The sequence below is a fragment of the Somniosus microcephalus genome, chromosome 10, assembly GCF_052327205.1.
Source record: "Somniosus microcephalus isolate GS21.2 chromosome 10, FLI_Smic_1.0, whole genome shotgun sequence".
Taxonomy (NCBI): domain Eukaryota; kingdom Metazoa; phylum Chordata; class Chondrichthyes; order Squaliformes; family Somniosidae; genus Somniosus; species Somniosus microcephalus.
Genome location: NC_140996.1, coordinates 87,210,425 through 87,227,953, shown reverse-complemented (window position 1 = coordinate 87,227,953; position 17,529 = coordinate 87,210,425).

Genomic DNA, 17,529 nt, shown 5'->3' with positions numbered 1-17,529 from the left:
GAGATGGCTTTTGAAGATGCTTTCACTGACCTTGACCACTGGTCTGAGGTCATGAAGCTTCTTTGAGCACTGTAACCAGGTGGTGGGGGCGACACTGCAGGCAGTGACGGCCTCAGTGATCTGGTCCCACATCCTTCTTTCTGGATGGCCTCCTGGCCTCTGTGGGTAGAGGACCCCTCTTGCAGTGTTGAGCCCCTGCACAAAGCTGGAGTGCTGCATGCGAGGCCCTGGGTGCCCCTTCCCTGGCTTGTTGAGCCATTTATTTTAATGCTGAAGCACTTTTTCCATTGTTTTTTAGGTGCAGAATGCAATTTAGCTTTAAGAGCTGAAGACTGCCATTTGGGAATTCTTTGCAATGTTATTTTTTTCAGAAGGCAGTTGAGCTGTCACGGCTAAAAACTGCCTACTTTTACGATTTTTATATTTTTCATTTCAGAAGGCATTGCATTTAAGAGACCGTCAATGCTTTTTGAAATGACAGCCTTGTTTTCAGAGCTGGCTGTTCTAGCTGCAATGATGCTTCAGCCAGGCTACATTGGGGCCTCCTGCCAGGATGAACGCCACCAGGATGGCGCTGCACGTTGAGTTTAGCACTGGGCTAACTGTAATTAGTCACCAGCACCAATTTTTTGGTCCTGCCAGTGTGACCATTTTTGGCGGCCATTAACAGCCTCCACCGGTGGCACCGGCAGCTTTTGTGGCATTCACGAATTTCTAGGCCTATGCCTGCCAAACTCATTTCACCAAAAAAAATCTATGATTGCTTCCTTATATGGTGTTAGAACATTTTGGTCAGGGATTTTCTCACCTGTAGCACTTTGTACGCTCCGATAATGTACCAGTTCATTCTTTGAACATATGAGCAGTGAGGATTGAGACATGGTGAGCTGGCCCATGGAAACTGCTCCTTATATTACATTCTATCTTCCAGCATGACATGTGTCATGATCTACACATAACCCTGTTATTTTCGCCTCTGATACCTTATTTGTTATATTATTGTTAAAGGTTTTCTGTATTTACAACTATAGCTTTCCATCACATGTATATATGTCCTACGCTGTTACATTGCAGCAATATTCAAGCTTTACATTGGTGTTCTTTCATAAACATTGGCCTAGAAATTGGGTTGTGGGCTCGCCAGGGCTGTAGCACCAGAAATTTTGCGCCAGCGTTAATGCGGCAGCGCCCGCCGAAAATTCGGTTGCGCCGGCCCCAGAGGGTGGCGGGCGCTAAAGGAGGGTTTTAGCGCCTGAAAACGGGCGTTGAATTGGGTTTCCCGGTGCTAATCCCCCGCTGCGGCACCCGATGCGGTGCGGCAGGCTGGGGAACTGCAGGCCTCCTCCTTCTGTTAAGGAGGAGCTGCCTGCAGCCGACAACTGTCCGGCGGATTCCCCCGACATCTGAGCCCGGCACCTCGGGGAAGTGCCAGGCTCGCAGCACACACTCATCAGGGCCGCGGGGGGGGGTGATGCAGGAGTCCGGGAAGGGAGGTGCGGGCAGGTGGCCGTCGGGAATGCGGCCGGCCGCCGCTCCACCTTTATGCGCTGGCGCAAAGGCGTGTAAGAACACTTTTCACATTCGTTAGTTGCGCCTGCCACGGGCGAGGCGGGCGCAACTGAATTTGGGCTTGGGGCCGGGTTACCACGGCAACCAGGACGCTGCGCACACCGATGACGTCATCGGTGCCGGCGCAGCGCTACCGGCTAACGCCGATGGTAAGGCCCTAGTCAATTTGCAAAACGGCTATAAGTTCGGCGCAAGGCCCTCTAGCACCACTAATTGGGCGCTAAGCCCGCTCAATTTCTAGGCCATTGTATTTTTATTGTCCTTGTTTCCTGCAAGGTTCTTGTAGTCTTAGAAACAATGCTCTTATGGGTGGCACATTTCCACGCATATCTCCATCTCTGCATGTTAGGAAAGTTGCTCGTCCCGAAAGATGTAATTACACTGCTCCATTATAATGCTCATGAAAGCTTGCACCTCATCAGTACTGGGATTTAATTTTCTTATTTGGCCCTGAGCTATTCCCCAACACAATTGTACACTCTACACCTGAATTAATGAAGTTTAGGAGATTCTGTTGGTTAAGTGGCACGCTGCTTGGGAAGTGTTGGAGGATCATTAAAAAGTGTCATGATTGGCTTATATTTGTTCATCACCACGAGCAAAATACTTCCCGCAGGAGTCACTCTTTCCAATTATATGCATTCCCATGTTTCGTTACTGATTAGCAAAGAAAATCAGGCCTCCCTTGCATTTTTCACGGAAAGAGGAATTTCACACCCCTGGTGAATTATCCCAAACTGCTCCAACTTGAGTCAATTTGAAATTGAAATTCAATACTTTTCCCTTGTGTCTTTAACTCATTAAAATGTTTCCATGTGCTATAACCATTTGTTCAATACACCTCAGCTTAGCAAAGTAAAAGACCAGTGGACTGTTTACACGGATTGATTTATGGCAATAATGAAATATTAACATGGGAAATATGCAGATAAGAAGACATATTTTCCTGCTGGCAGAATTGGTCCTGTTGGCAAGCAATGTGCAAATAGGGACCAGGAAATTAAGCAGGGTGTCCCTTTCACCGCCCTCTTTCAAACTGGCCTAAAGTCTTCTTGCGAAAAGTGTATTAGAGCTTCATTTAAATATTAAAATGAAGGTAAATTCAACGGTAAACAGTGCTAGCACGATTCTTCACTTTTCTCACAGGCAATTCACTCTGCATTGAGGTTCTCAGGGAAAATGGGCAATGAACAATAGGCACATCGGCCTCGATTTTCATTGAGCCGTGGAGGCGGGCTTGGAGGCGTGAGGGGGGTTAAAATTGCATAACCTGGCCGGCGGGACCCCCCCGCCTGGTTCCGGACTCCGAGCAATTTTAACTCAGTCGTGTCTGATGGTCCCGACTCCGTCCCGCATCCAACAGGCGGGACTGATCGTTAAGGCCCTTAACAACCACTAAATGACCTCTATAATCCTATTTTGAAAGGAACTTGCGAATTTAACCCTTTTCCCACATGAAACACACTGGTGGGAAACACGAATGTGAAACCTGGCAGGAGCACGATTGGATTGCTGACTATCAACTGCAGGTCAACCATTAAAGAGGAGATTTGATCAGCCATGATTTGCAGGTGACAGGACTTAGTGGTCTCAGGTCTGGGGCAACTTTAAGAAGGCTTAACCACACCTGTGGAAGGTTGGAGCCTGACACCCATCTCCAGTGTGACCTCCTGGGAAACCCCTCTCGCCACCTTCACTCTGCGCTTCCTCAACTGAGGCATATACCAGAAGCATGGGAGACATTTATTTCCTTCCCATCTGGGCATTAGATGAGCTCGAGCAGCAGCCACGGCAGCAGCAGAACCAGGAACAACAGCAGCAGCAGCAGGAGCGCCAGGCTGCTGCTCACCCACCTGAAGCTGCACAGGCCAGAAGGGGCCAGCGCCTGGAAGCCCATCGGCGCAGGAGATACCCCCCAAACAGGGTCAACAGACGCAGGATCAGCTACCTCAGTGTCTGAGCAGCAGTGCCAAAGGTGGCTCCGACTTTCGCGAGAGGTTGTGACTGACATCTGCGCAATGCTACAGCAAGACCTGCTGCCCAGAGGACCAGGTGGACAAGCATTACCAGTGGTCATCAAAGTCACAACCGCAATCAACTTTTTTGGCTCAGGCTCATTCCAGGGATTAGCAGCGGACATCAGCGGCTTCTCCCAGGCGGCCGCACACACTTGCATCAAGCGGGTAACCGATGCCCTCTTTGCCCTCGCGCACAATCACATCCATTTCACCAAGTATCGAGCAAGTGTCACGGCGCGAGCGGTTGGATTAGCTAATCTGGCAGGCTTTCCAAGGGTGCAGGGTGTTGTTGACTGCACACGTGGCCCTCAGGGCACCCCATCGCAATCCAGGTATTTTTGTCAACTGCAAGGGCTTCCACTCCCTCAATGTTCAGCTGGTGTGTGACCACAAGAAAGAAATTTTGCATGTTTGTGCCATGTACCCTGGCAGTTGCCATGACTCCTTCATACTGCACCAGTCTAGTGTGCCTCCACTATTCAGGCCGCCAGACCAACTTCACGGATGGCTACTTGGAGTCAAGGGCTATCCCAAGGACGTGGCTGACGACGTCGCTGAGGAGGCCAGCCAACGAAGCTGAGGAGCACTTCAACTCCAGCCACATTTCCACCAGTTCCATTATCGAGCAAACCATTGGTTTGCTGAAGATGCGCTTCAGATGCCTGGATAGATCAGGTGGAGCCCTACATTACTCATGCAGCCAGGGTCTCCAGAATCGTCGTGGTTTGCTGTGCACTTCACAACATGGCACAGCGTCGTGGCTTGCAGATTCCTGAGGACCAAGTGGCTCCTTGTATATCCTCCTCAGATGAGGAGGAGGAGGAGGGAGTGTGAAAACAAACATCCTGCAGAGGCCCTTCAACCAGCAGCAGCATTACACAAGAACATTGCTGCCTGGGATGCAACGAACGCACTCATCCTGGCCAGATTTGCTTAGCCTAGTCAATCACCACTTGCCTCGCTGCTTCTTACCAGAGCTTTGACAACGGCCAAGAACCAGAGGATTCCTAGCACTCTGACCACCATACTGACATTTGCAGGTATTCCTAAGGCCTCACTTTGGAAGTCCCAATAGCAAAATGACAGACGCCACAATTGCAACATTTGCCATCAGAATTTTTATGTTCAATAACAACTTGATGGCATTTTTACAATAAACACAAAATTGCACCCAAGTGACTACCCTTGTGACTATTTGTGCAGAATTTTCCTCTTACGCGTGCTCCTACATGGTGCCACCCCTGTGGCTTCAGCAGATGTGGAGGCCCCTTGCTCACTTTCCTGCTGCTCCTGCCTCGACACCTTTGGCGGGCGTCCTCTTGGGTTGCGAGTCTATGAGGGCTTGTCAACAGTCTGCTGCTCCGGGGGCTGTGCAGGGGTTGAGACATCTATCTCACTTGGTTTGGACACCGGTGGGGCTCTGACCGAGGGCTCTGCAGTAGCATGGAAGTGTGAGTGATTGGAGAGGAGGCCCCACTTTCTTGAGGTCTGCCACCAACCTCCCTCTCATGGGTCAGGCCCCCCTCAGCGCCTGCAAGTGGCTGGAGAGCACCTTGCTGCACATCAGGGGGGGGGGGGCATGGGGACCCATATCTGCAATGGCAGTCCTACTCAGAAGGACTTCTATGAAGGTCGGGTTTCTCTGTTCAATAGATGCCCATCGCTCCTCAAAAGATGTCATTCTATTCTGAACAATGACCATGTTTTCCATACCCTGGCAACTAAGCTCCTCCATGGCCGTAGCCCTCCTCTATACCGAAGCCATCCTCTCCTCTACGGTACCCAGCCTTACCATGGAGATAGCAATCCTTTCCACGGAGGTAGCCATCCTTTCCGTGGTGATGCCTTTATGCACCAATGACTCCACAAAGGCTCTGTTCATGTTCTCTATGGACTCCTCCATTCGCTCCACACTCGCAGCGACCCTAGAGACAAAACCTACCAGAGACTCCTGCATCTGTGCCTGGAGTTCCATCATCTCTGATCTTATGGATGGACCTAGAGGCAGAGGATCGACATGCTGCTGAGCCAAGCTGGCAGAGTCCTGTGCCCTCTGCCTAGGACTCTCCACTGCTGTCCCTGTCTCCACAATCTGCTGATGCTCACTTGTGAGCTGTGATACACCAGGTGACAATGCTACTCTATGCCCTGAAAGTCCCACCGAGGTGTGAGTGTCTGCGCTGGTGCTGGGTGCACTGAATTCCGCTGACGCTGCACCCTCAGAGTTTGCAGCTTCCTCTGAGGAGTCTGGCTGCTCAGCCTTTTCTTTCTGGCTAGGGCAGACGGATGCTTGTGATGGTCCTGTGGGGGAGTAAAGGAAAGAGTCTGATGTAATGCAAAGGCTACATGCACATAGTTTTTTGCAACTGCTCATAAGTCCATCTGTTACAGCTTCACAATCATTATCAACGGCTCATGCAATGGCAAAGTGAGAGATGGGAAACTTTTCTGTCACCAGCTTGCTGTGTTACACCCGTCTGTCTGTCTCCCATGTGCGAATCATCCTCTATTCCCATAATTTCCAGGACGGCCTCCTCCCAGGGGGTCAGGTGGGCTATTGAGGCTGTCCCTCCTCCTGTCCTGGCTCACTCTCTTGTTGTGAGCTCTCTTTTCCTGCAATGAGGGAGACAAGTGGAGGTTGAGTGAGAATGAAGGAGTGAGTGTAGAGATTGCATAGCATAGATACTTAGAAGGAGACAAAGATGGAGTGAGGTTGCAAGATCAAGGGCCCTCCCTGTGTGTGGTCAGTTGTGTTCAAGGCATCAGAGTGATAAGGAGTGTGAGGGCTGCATGGTGGAATAGTTATGTGAATGTGAGCATAGAGTGAGGGAATGGGTAAGGGTGCATGGATGTCAGTGTCAAGTGGGACGTGGAGACATAGATTGCTGAAGCTGAGTGCTGGTGAGGAAAGGCAATGGGGTTCAGATTGAGGGTGATGGGAAATTCATGCTCACTTTTCCAGTGCACTGAAGGTCATGAAATCTTTTCCTGCACTGTATCCAGGTTCTGCGGGTGACTCCCAAGGAGTTGACCTCCTCAGTCAGCTGCATCCACACTGCCTTGGTCTGAGTGGGAGGCCTCATCCTCCCTGATGAAGGGAAGAGCACCTCCCTGTTGGCCCTAGCCCCATCCACTAATGCCTGCAGTGCCACCTCGTCAAAGCGAGGAGCTGATCTGGCCCTCCTGCTTGTCATATTTGCTGCAGCTCCCTCACACTGCACAGTCAACAAGCTTGGCAGTCTGCAGAAGAAGCAAGGCTTGCTGTGGACATTAAATCCAGCAGCAATGATGATGTCATCAGAGGGGACTTTCAGTCATGAAAAACCCATTTATAAAGGCTTCCCACATGTTGGAAATCAATTGGCCAAGTAAGTTAAAATTGCATCAATCTCCCACATCCATTTAGATTCGTGTGGGAAACACGAAATTCAGATAACACGACACCATCCCACACCCGAGTTAAAATCCCCTCCATCAACTCTTAAAGGGTAACATAGAATTTTCCTAGGGTTATTTTTGATTTTGGACTTTGACATTGAATTTGAGAGCTGGGTTTACGATTGCTGGATACTTTCATGCAATTTTATCTATTGTATTTGTTCGGCCAGAATTTTGGGTGCAAAAGTTTGATTACTGGTTAAAAATTTGGATCTCGGAATGTTTTTTGGGTATACCTCTGTTTTTGTGTATTTTTCAGGAGTAAGAGTAGGATGAAAGAGGTAATGGGAAGCAGGTTCACTTCTGCAGGATTTTCATTGGGAGGTAGGATTGGAGGCATGTGGGGGTTAAAATCCTGAAATCGGGGGGCATGAACCCATCCCGCACCCAACTCGCCTCCATGCCAGTTTCAAAGGAGGCGGGTACCCGACCCGCACTGGGATGCGCCTCCCCGAGGAGGGAAGGGGACTAGTGCCAATTAACTACCTGTTAACAGGTAGTTAACAGGCAGTTTAGCCTAATCCCTATTTTTAATGTTGAAGTGTGGGATGCCCGACAGCTCCAAACCACGCCAAGTTAGAGGAGGCGGACCGTCGGGTTGAAGGGGTCGAGATGTCCGGAGTTCAGGTGAGTGATGTGTGCATGAGTGCAAAGGTAAGTGTGTTTGGTGTGTGTATAAAGTGTTTAAATAAGTTTTACATACCTTTACAGCCTTCCTTCCTTCAGGTCTCTGGAGTCCCTCATCTCACCGACACAGAAAGCAGAATGGCTACAAGCTGTCAAAAATTGCAGCATTCAGCTTTCTGTTCCAGGGAGATCTCTAAATCAGCCTGAGAGGAAGGAATTAACCTGGAGTACAGATTGTCAGTGTTTGACAGCTTCAATCAGCTTTGAAACACTGATATTTCATCTGTCAAAAGGTCTTGACTGATGAAATATCAATCTGTGACATCACCTGTTGCCAAGTGGCCCTTAATTGGCCTGCTGGGTGGGCTCAACAAGGTCAATCAAGTCAAAATCGAGTGGGTTGGCTAGAACTCGATGGAGGTGGGACTACAACCCCGAAAGTTGTAGTCCCGCCTCCTACATGAAAATCCAGCCCCCTATATCCATCCTTACCCACACAACTCTGTCTACACAGGCACATCTACCTAGGAATATTCAAGAATATCTGACTTCTCAAGCATTGCTTTATTACACAGGATGTGACAAAGTTGTGATGTCTGCTAGAATGAATCTGTATTGCAAAGATGATCAATCAAGTCACCACTTTTCTCACCAGGTCAAACACTTTCCCCATGGAAAACCAACTGACATGACACTGCAACTTTTCTGCATCGTATGAATCCCCAAAGTCTAGGGTATTATTGATTACAGCCCTGTGATCATCTAGAACCATAGAGATAATGAACCACAGGCGTTCCACTCAATCAATGATGAGTGGACAACAACACAGCTTCCCAAGCAGCAATCATAATTCCTTCATTTTAAGACAACCCTCTATGCCTGGGTTATTTGAAGGAAAAGGTAAACTGGTTGGATGACTCTTAGGAAACAAAGGCTATCCTCTTCAGCCTTGGCTTATGAGAGCACAGTAACAGCAGCTGAGCGAAGATACAATAATGCTATCTGCTGGGTGTCAGTGGGAGACTATTGCAGTTGAAGTATGGATATGCATAGTAAGCAGCAAGATTGTACGATATGGGCACAAGAAATGATTTGACCGAGTATGTTCCCAAGAAGCCTGAACAAACCGGAGATCAATGGGTTTAAAAGTAAAACCTCCAGTAGCTAGCATTATACAGAAGAACATCAGAACTTAAGAAATAGGAACAGGAGTAGGCCATTCCGCACTTCGAGCCTGATCCGCCATTCAATAAGATCAAGGCGGATTTTCTACCTCAACACATTCCCGCACTATCCCCATATCCTTTGATTCCCTTAGTATCCAAAATTCTATTTCTCTCGGTCTTGACGATATTCAATGACTGAGCATCCACAGTTGACTGGGGTAGAGAATTCCAAAGATTCACATCCCTTTGAGATAGGGCTTTAAACTGAAAAAGGGTGGGGGGGGGGGGGGTGTCAGATAAGGGGAAATTTAGAAATCAAGAGAAAAAGTCAAGGCAATGGAGCAGTGTAGCGATTTGGATAAAATAAGCAGAGTGCAACAGGAAGGGACAGAGAGTTTAACGGTAATAGTGCATCAGCAAATAAGGTGAAAGCAGGGAATAATGGTAAAAAGTTAAAATTAACTGCTCTTTATCTGAATGCACAAAGCATTCATAACAAAACAGATGTATTAGTGGCACAGAGATAAATGTGTTTGATCTAATAGTCATTACAGAGACGTGGTTCGTGGCTGCAAGGTGATCATTTTGTGAACTAAATATTCCAGGGTACTTGATGTTTCAAAAAGACAGGCAGAATGGAAAAGGAGGGGGAGTCGCCCTGATAATAAAGAACAACATAAGGACAGTAGCGAGAAAGAATCTTGGCTCAGAAGATCAGGAAGTAGAACCAGTATGGGTGGAGATAAGAAATAACAAGGGGCAGAGAAAACTGATGAGAGTAGTTTATAGGTCCCCTAACAGTAATTATACCATTGGACAGAATTAACAAATAATAGGAGCTTGTAACAAAGGTAATGCAATAATCATGGGGGTCTTTAATCTTCATATAGACTGGGCAAATCAAATTGGCAAAGGTAGGCTGGAGGATGAGATCATGGAATTATTCGAGACAGTTTCCTGGATCAATATGTCATGGAACCAACCAGGGAAAAGAATATTTTAGATTTTGTAATGTGTATTGAGACAGGGTTAATTAGCAATCTCACTGTAAATGATCCTCTGGGGAAGAGTGATCGTAATATGTTAGAATTTCACATTGGGTTTGAAATACTTAGGTTTCAAACCCAAAGTCTTAGGGGGAAAAATTTGGTTGCTTTTGCACCTCCCGTTAGCACCCCAAGAGGGCGCTATTGGGTCGCAAAGCAACTAGCACCCGGGCGTGGCGATGTTTGCACAGCTCGTGAAATTGACCAGACATAGAAACATAGAAGATAGGAGCAGGAGTATGCCATTCGGCCCCTCGAGCCTGTTCTGCCATTTAATGAGATCATGGCTGATCTACATTCAGTACCCTTTCCCTGCTTTCTCCCATATCCCTTTAGCCTTAAGAAATATATCTAACTCCTTCTTGAATATATTTAATAAGTTGGCCTCAACTGCCTTCTGTGGTAGAGAATTCCACAGCTTCACCACTCCCTGGGTGAAGAAATTCCTCCTCATCAGTCCTAAATGGCTTACCCCTTATCCTTAGACTGTGATCCCTGGTTCTGGACTCCGCTGCCATCGGGAACATCCTTCCTGCATCTAGTCTGTCTAGTCTTGATAGAATTTTATAAGTTTCAAAGAGTTCCCCTCTCATTCTTCTAAACTCTAGTGAATATAAGCCTAATCGACCCAATCTCTTTTCATACATAATTCCTGCCATCCCAGGCATCAGTCTGGTGAATCTTCACTGCACTCCCTCCATGGCAAGAACATCCTTCCTCAGATAAGGTGACCAAAACTGCACGCAATACTCAAGATGTGGTCTCACCAAGGCCCTGTACAACTGCAGCAAGACATCCTTGCTGCTGTACTCGAATCCTCTTGCTATGAAGGCCAACATACCATTGCTTTCTTAAACGCCTGCTGCACCTGAATCACAGAATCACAGAATCACAGAAACCCCACAGTGCAGATGTAGGCCATTTCGGCCCATCGAGCCTGCACCGACACATATCCCCACCCAATCCCCGTAACCCCTACACCAACACATATGCCACCCTATCCCCGTAACCCCACGTATTTAATCCCCCTAACACTAAGGGGCTGGTGCACAAGGACATCCAGGTCTCGTTGCACTTCCCCTTATCCCAATCTATTGCCGTTCAGATAATAAACTGTCCTACTGTTTTGCCAAAGTGGATAACCTTGCATTTATCCACATTATACTGCATCTGCCATGCATCTGCCCAATCATCCATCCTGTCCAAATCATACTGGAGTTTCTCGGCATCCTCCTCACAGCACACACGCCCACCCAGCTTTGTGTCATCTGCAAACTTGGAGATATTACATCTATTTCCCTCGTCTAGTTCATTACTATATATTGTGAATAGCTGGGGTCCTAGCACCGATCCCTGCGGTACCCTACTAGTCACTGCTTGCCACTCGGAAAAAGACCTGTTTATTCCTAATCTTTGATTCCTGTCTGCCATCCAGTTCTCTATCCAAGTCAATACCTTATCCCCAATCCCATGTGCTTTAAATTTGCACGTCAATCTCTTATGCAGGATCTTATCGAATGCCTTCTGAAAGTCCAAATACACCACATCCACTGGTTCTCCCTTATCTATTCTACCAGTAACATCCTCAAAAAATTCCAGTAGATTAGTCAAGCATTATTTACCTTTTGTAAATCCATGGTGACTTTGTCCGATCCTGTCACTGTTTTCCAAGTGCTCTGCTATTACATCTTTTATAATGGACTCTAGCATTTTCCCCACTACCGATGTCAGGCTTACCGGTCTATAATTCCCCGTTTTCTCTCTACCACCTTTTTTAAATAGTGGGGTTACATTAGCTACCCTCCAATCCATGGGAACTATTCCAGAGTCGATAGAAATTTGGAAGATGACCAGCAATGCATCTTCTATTTCTAGGGCCACTTCCTTAAGTACCCTAGGATGTAGATTATCAGGCCCTGGGGATTTAATCGGCCTTCAATCCCGTCAATTTCGCTAACACCATTTCCCTACAAATACCGATTTCATTCAATTCCTCCCTCTCATTAGACTCTATGTTCCCCGACCTCTCTGGAAGTTTATTTGTATTCTCCTTTGTGAAGACAGAACCAAAGTATGTATTTAATTGGTCTGCCATTTCTGTTCCCCATTATAGATTCCCCTGATTTTGACTGCGATGGACCTATGCTTGACTTCACCAATCTTTTTCTCTTTACATATCTATAGAAGCTTTTACAGTCAGGTTTATGTTCCCTGCAAGCTTACTCTATTTTCCCCCTCTTAATTAATCCCTTTGTCCTCCTTTGCTGACTCCTAAATTGCTCCCAATCTTCAGGTTTGCTGCTTTTTCTGGCCAATTTATATGTCCTCTCCTTGGATCTTATGGTATCCCTAATTTCCCTTGTTAACCATGGTTGAGTCAACTTTTGTGTTTTATTTTTATGCCAAACAGGGATGAACAAATTCTGTAGTTCCTCCATGTGATCCTTAAATGTTTGCCATTGCCTATCCACCGTCAACCCTTTAAGTAACGTTCCCCAATCCATCCTAGCCAACTCGCACCTCATACCATCGTAGTTTTCCTTCTTTAAATTCAGGACCCTAGTCTCGGAGTCAAATACTTCACTCTCCATCTTAATGAAGAATTCTATCATATTATGATCGCTGCACCCCAAGGGGCCTTGCACAACAAGATTGCTAAGTAATCCTATCTCATTACATAATACCCAGCCTAAGATGGCCTGATCTCTAATTGGTTCCTCGACATATTGGCCCAGGAAACCATCTCGTATACACTCCAGGAATTCCTCCTCCACAGTATTGTTACTAATTTGGTTAGCCCAATCTATATGTAGATTAAAGTCACCCATGATAACTGCTGTGCCCTTATTGCACGAGTCTCTAATTTGCCGTTTAATACCATCCCCAACCTCAGCATTACTGTTTGGGGGTCTGTATACAACTCCCACTAACGTTTTCTGCCCTTTGGTTATTTCTCAGCTCTACCCATACAGATTCCACATCATCATAGCTAATATCCTTCCTTACTATTGTGTGGTGGCGGTGGTACTAAACACTACTGCCACGATCTCCTGTGCCTAAAGGTCATGAAGTCAGTCGAGCGTGCAATGCCCCAGTTGCGCCCCGGACCGGATATTGAGTGGCGCCCCCTGCCTTATCCCCTGCCACTAGCAATGGCAGATTAAGGGGAGTGTTTTGCAGTCGGCAAGGGACTGGGGGAGTGCTATTTAAAGACGATCGCTTCCTGCCTTTTTTTGTCAGCGCCATATTTGCACCATGCATTCTGAGAGAGAGAGAGAGAGAGAGAGAGAGAGAGAGAGAGACTTCTGGAGAGATACAATGCTGTGTTTTGGGTACCGAGCAGCAATTTGCAGGTTCATTTTGATTTGACCTTTTTTGCATCGATTTAGGAGAGACTTTGGGGGCTGCATTCTGAGCACTTTCCCTGGGTGCCTCCATTGTTCTTTCCAACAGGTTTTATGTACAGGTCTCTCCAGGCCGAGATTCAAGGCTGCAATGAGCATGGTGTGGATGGAGAGCAAGATCGACACTCCCCTTTAGAACTGGCTGGTGCCAGTGTGTCTGTGTTCCATTGCTAACTGACATCACATGAACTTTGCCAGCGCTCTGAGGTAGGGCCTCACTCCTCGGCGTTAGTGCCTCGAGAGGTGTAGCACCTGGTTTAGCGCTCCAATCACCTCCAGGGCGATAGAAGTCAAGTTTGTAGTCAGAGGCGATAATTAGCGCCAGGTGCTAAACTTTGTGCCTGGCCGATCATTGTGCCCCAAACGGGGCGATACCGAATTTCTCCCCTTAAACTTAAATAAAGCCAATTACATAGGTATGAGGGGTGAGTTGGCCAAGGTAGATTGGGAAATTAGATTAAAAGGTATGACTGTAGATAAGCAGTGGCAGACATTTAAAGAAATATTCCAAAATTCTCCAACAAATATACAGTCCATTGAGATATAAAAATGCCATGGGAAAAGTGATCTATCTGTGACTAACTAAAGTTAATGATAGTATTTGAGTATTTGATTAAAAGTAGAGGCTTTTAACGTTGCAAAGAATAATAGTAAGCTTGAGGATTGGGAGAGAGCTTTAGAATCCAGCAAAGGATGACCAAAAATTGATTAAAGAGAAAATAGAATATGAGAGTAAACTAGCAAGAACTATAAAAACAAATTGTAAGAGCTCCTACAAGTATGTAAAAAGGAAGAGAGCAGCAAAGTAATCATTGGTCCCTTAGAGGCTGAGACAGGAGAAATTATAATGGGGAATAATGAAATGGCAGAGACTTTAAACAAATATTGTGTATCTGTCTTCACAGTGGAAGACACAAGAAGCATACCAAAAATAGTGAGGAACCAAGGGGCTAATAAGTGTGAGGAACTTGAAGTATTTAAGATCAGTTGAGAAAATGTACTTGAGAAACTAATGGGACTTAAAGCCAACAAATCCCCTGGACCTGATGACCTATATCCTAAGGTTCTAAAAGAGGTGACTGCAGAGATAGTGGATGCATTGGTTGTGATCTTCCAAAAGTCCCTAGAATCTAGAACAATCCCAGCAGATTGGAAGGTAGCAAATGTGACCCTGCTATTCAAGAAAGGAGGGAGAGAAAAAATAGGGAACTACAGCTCAGTTAGCCTAACATCAGTTGTTGGGAAAATGCTGGAATCCATTATTAAGGAAGTGGAAACAGGGCACTTAGAAAATCACAATATTACTAGGCAGAGTCAACATGGATTTATGAAAGGGAAATTGTGTTTAACAAATTTGAGTTTTTTGAGGATGTAATTAACAGGGTAGATAAAGGGAACCCAGTGGATGTAGTTTATTTGGATTTCCAAAAGGCATTCAATAACATGCCACGTAAAAGGTTGTTACACAATATAAGGGCTCATGGTGTTGGGGGTAATATATTAGCATGGATGGATAGAGAATTGGTTAACAGACAGAAAACAGAGAGAAGGGATAAACAGGTCATTCTGGTAAGCAGGCTGTAACTAGTGGGGTGCCACAAGGATCAGTGGTTGGGCCTCAGTTATTTACAATTTATATTAATGACTTACATGATGGGATTGTGTGTAATGTATCCAAGTTTGCTGATGATACAAAGCTCAGTGGGACAGTAAGCTGTGAGAAGAACACAAAGAGCCTGCAAAGGGATATAGACAGGTTAAGAGAAAGGGCAAGAACATGGCAGATGGAGTATAATGTGCTGAAATGTGAGGTTATTCACTTTGGTAGGAAGAATAGAAAAACAGAATATTATTTAAATGGTGAGAAAGTATTAAGTGTTGGTGTTGAAAGATTTAAGTGTCCTCGTACAGGAAACAGAGTTAGCATGCAGGTAAAGCAAGCAATTAGAAAGGCAAATAGCTTGTTGGCCTTTATTTTAAATGGTTGAGTACAAGAGTAAGGAAGTCTTGCTACAATTATACAGGGCTTTGGCAAGATCACACCTGGAGTGCTGTGCACAGTTTTAGTCTCCTTATCTGAGGAAGAATATACTTGCCTTAGAGGCGGTGCAAACAAGGTTCACAAGATTGATTCCTGGCATGAGAGGGTTGTCCTACGAGGAGAAATTAGCTGGAATCTTTAACTTGGAGTCTGGTCAGGTGTGTGGGCCACATAGCAGGTAGCCATCACGAAGATTTCAACAGCATGTTATGCACTGCGCATTTAACTCAATGGCCCATGTGGATAGCACGTTTTTAGATGTGGTCACCCTGCAGCTTAATAAAGTGCAGTCAGAGAGGGAATGGGCGACCACCAGTTAGAAGAAGGGGGCAGGCAGGTAGTCAGGAAAGCCCGAGTGTGCATCTCACTCAACAACCATTTTCAGTGTTGGAAAATGGTGAAAGTGACGGTTCCTCTGGGGAGTGCAAATTCACGGCACTGTGGGTGGCTCAGCTGCACAAGGGGAGGAGTAAGAGTGGAAGGGCAATAGTGGTAGGAGACGCAATAGTGAGGGGTGCAAACAGGCGTTTCTGCAGCCGCAGATATGACTCCAGGATGGTATGCAGCCTCCCTGGTGCCAGGGTCAAGGATGTCAATGAACGGCTGCAGGGCATTCTGAAGGGGGAGGGCAAACAGTCAGAGATCGTGGTTCATATTGGTACCAACGACATGGGTAGAAAGAGGGATGAGGTCGTGCAACAAGAATTTAGGGAGCTAGGTAGCAGATTAAAAAGCAGGACCTCAAAGGTTGTAATCTCTGGATTACTCCCGATGCCACGTGCTAGCAGATGAATGCAGGGCTAAAGAGTTGGTGCAGGAGGGAAGGCTTTAGTTTCCTGGATCACTGGGTCAGTTTCTGGAGAAGGTGCGACCTGTACAAGTTGGAGGGGTTGCACCTGAACCGGAACGGGACCAACATCTTTGCAGGAAGGTTTGCTAGTGCTGTTGGGGGGGTGGGGGTTAAATTAACTTGGCAAGGGGATGGGATACGGAGTGGAGCTATAGTAGTGGGTGATGCACAGCCAAATAGAGGAAAAAACAAGTCAGTCTGGAAGGCAGAGCAAATATGTAATGGCACAAGGGAATATGGCAAGGCTGGATGGCATTTATTTCAATGTAAGGAGTCTTGCAAGTAAGGCAGATGAATTGAAGATGTTGATCAACACATGGAAGTATGATATTGTTGCTATCACAGAGATATGGGTGAGGGAGGGGCAGGACTGGCAGCTCAATATTCCAGGGTATAGAATCTTCAGGCGAGACAGAGGGGGGTGTAAAAGAGGAGGGAGTGTCGCAATATTAATCAAGGAGTCAATTACTGCTGTAAGGAGGGATGATAACTTAGCAGGTTCCTCCAATGAAGCCATATGGGTAGAACTTAAAAACAAAAAGTGGGCAAGCACTTTGCTGGAAGTATACTATAGGCCCCCAAACAGTCAGGGGAAGATAGAGGAACAGATATGTAGGCAAATCTCAGAAGTGTAGAAATAATAGTAGTGGATTTCAACTTCCCCAATATTCACTGGGGTAGTACAACAGCAAAATACTGTAGATGTTGGAAATCCGAAATAACAACAGAAAATGCTGGAAAAACTCAGCAGGTCAGGCAACATCCGTGGAGAGAAATTTGAGTTGACGTTTCGGGTTGAACCCTTCTTCAAAACTGGAAAGAAAAGAAACTAGATCGAAGGCAGGGCTGCGATCGGACAAAAGAATAAAAGAAACAAAAGAAGTAAAAGAGATTAGAAGCTAGACGAGATGGTAATAGGCTGAGATTAGGTGTAAAGTGTATTGGCTGGGCAAGAGATAGCTGCCAGGTGTGAGAGAGAAACAAAAGGAAAGGGGGGGGTGGGGAAAGGAGTGGAAAAATTACAAGAAAAAATGAAATAGGGGCCGAGGTTATGATCTGAAATTGTTGAACTCAATATTGAGTCCGGAAGGCTGCAGAGTACCTAATCGGAAGATGAGGTGCTGTTCCTCGAGTTTACGTTGAGCTTCCGTGGAACAATACAAGAGGCCAAGGACGGTGAGGTCCGAGTGGGAATGGAGCGGTGAATTAAAATGACAGGCGACCGGAAGCTCGGGGTCCCCCTTACGGACTGAACGGAGCTGTTCCACAAAGCGGTCACCCAATCTGCGTTTGGTCTCCCCAATGTAGAGGAGACCGCATCGTGAGCAGCGAATACAGTATACTAGATTGTGAGAAGTACAAGTAAATCG